Source organism: Panthera uncia, assembly GCF_023721935.1.
Source record: "Panthera uncia isolate 11264 chromosome B3 unlocalized genomic scaffold, Puncia_PCG_1.0 HiC_scaffold_1, whole genome shotgun sequence".
Classification (NCBI taxonomy): Eukaryota; Metazoa; Chordata; class Mammalia; order Carnivora; family Felidae; genus Panthera; species Panthera uncia.
The window spans coordinates 56,382,251-56,384,636 of record NW_026057582.1 but is presented as its reverse complement, the minus strand read 5'-3'; positions in this window follow the sequence as shown (position 1 = coordinate 56,384,636).

Genomic DNA, 2,386 nt, shown 5'->3' with positions numbered 1-2,386 from the left:
AAGAAAAGAAAAGAAAAGAAAAGAAAAGAAAAGAAAAGAAAAGAAAAAGAAAAGAGAGAAAGCAAGCAAGCAAACAAGCAAACATGTGGAAAATACAATCTAATTTTCTTCTCTTCTTTTTTGTTTAAAGTTGAAATGAGTACTGGAACACCAAGATAGAACTAAATATACACAAAGGGAATATTTAAGATAATTATAGAGCAAAATAAGCCCAAAGCAAGCAGTAAGATGGTAATAATAAAGTGGAGAAATCAATGAAACAGACTAGCAAAAAACAACAAAGAGAATCAATGAAACCAAAAGCTGGTTTTCTTGAAAAGATCAATAAAATTGACAAACCTCAAAGACTGACAAAGAAAAGAAGATAAGACACAAATTACCAGTATCAGGAATGAAATAGGGGATATCATTAAAGACCCTGTAGACATCAAAAAGATAATAGGGGTCTCCTAGGAACAACTTTATACACATAAAGTTAAGCTTTTGATAAAATGGACCAGTACCTTGAAAATCATATTCTGCCACAACTCACCTAAGATGAAATAACAATTTTAATGGCCATATAACCATTAAAGAAATTGAATTCATTCATTTATTTAAAAAATCCCAAAAGAAAGTTCCAGGCCCATTCTCTTTAAGAATTATGTCAAACTTACAAAGAATAAATGCTGAATCTAGACAATGTCTTCCAGAATGTAGAAAAGGAGGGAAACTTTTCAACCCAATTTTTTGAGGCCATCATTACTCTGATACCAAAATAAGAGTTTACACAAAAAGGAAACTATAGACCAATATTCCTCATGAATATAGATGTAAAATTATTTACAAAATACTAGCAAATAAAAGTCAGCAATATATAAAAATAATTATATACCATGACCAAATGGAGTTTATTCTAGGGATAGTAGGCTATTTAATTATTCAAAAATCAATCAGTATAATCTGTCATATTAACAGGCTAAAGAAGAAAAATTACCTAATCGTGTACTTTTCTTCAGAAAAATCATTGGACAAAATTCAACACCCATTTATGATACAAACTCCCACTAAACTTGGAGGGGAGGAAATCTGATTTTGATAAAGAGCACATACTAAAACTCAGCATCAAGGGATACTTAAAAATGTTTTCTCCCTTGAGATTGGGCACAACAAGAATTTCTTATCTCAGTGCTTTTTTTCAGCATAGGATTGCAAGTTCTAGCTAATGGACTAAGGCAAAAATGAATGAACGAACTAAAGAAATAACAGATAATCAGATTAGAAAGGAAAAAAAAGTTTCTCATTTATGGAAAACATGAATTTATATGGAGAAAATCGCAAGGAATCTAATAAAGAAAGAACAAAAAACAATCACAGCTTCTAGAACCAAGTGCGTGTAACATGGTCACAGGATGCAAAATAAACACCTACAAAAAATCTATTGTATTTCTACATATGAGTAGTGAACATGTGATCATCGAAATTAAAATGTTGCAAAATCATTTATAATTGCTCTAAAAACAAAATGCTAAGATGTAAATATAACAAAACATGCATGCTTAAAATTGCAAAATCCCAATTAAAGAAATAAAAATTTTAAGTAAATCATACCCTGTCTAAATAAAACACGTGGGGTGCCTGGATGGTTCAGTCAGTTAACATCAACTCTCGATTTCTGCCTAGGTCAGTTTCATGGTTTGAGGGTTTGAGCCCTGCATGGGACTCTGAGCTGTCTGATAGTAAGGAGCCTGCTTGGGATTCTCTGTTTCTGCCTCTCTCTCTCTCTCTCTCTCTCTCTCTGCCCTTCTCCTGACCCAGTGTGCATACGTACTCTTTCTCTCAAAATAAATAAACTGAAAAATAAATAAATAAATAAATGAAACATGCAGTGTTCATAGGTTGGAAGACTCAACAAAGTAAAAATTTAATTCTATCTAAATTGCTAAAAAAATTTCTATCAAAATCCCTGATAGACTCATTATGGAGATGGGCATGATTAATCCAAGATTCATGTGGAAAAGCAAAGAATGTACAGTAACTAAAATAATTTATAAAAAGAGGAAGAAAGTGGATGGATCATTGTAACTGGAATTAAGTTTTACTACATAACCACAGTTATCAGTTACCATTAGCAAAATAAACACCTCAATCAATAGAACAGATAAGAGAATCCAGAAATAAACCTGCGCAAATCTCCAAATGAACTTAAAAAGGAGCAAAATCAATTCAATGGTGGAAGGATGGACAGCAACAAGTTGTGTTAGAGTAGTAAGACTCCCATAGGCTCCTGCCCCTCTCTCAAAAACCTTGACCTAAATGTCACACTTTATACAAAAATTAGCACATAACACAATACTATACAAAGTAGAATACTATATTTATTTTATTTTATTTTATTTTATTTTTT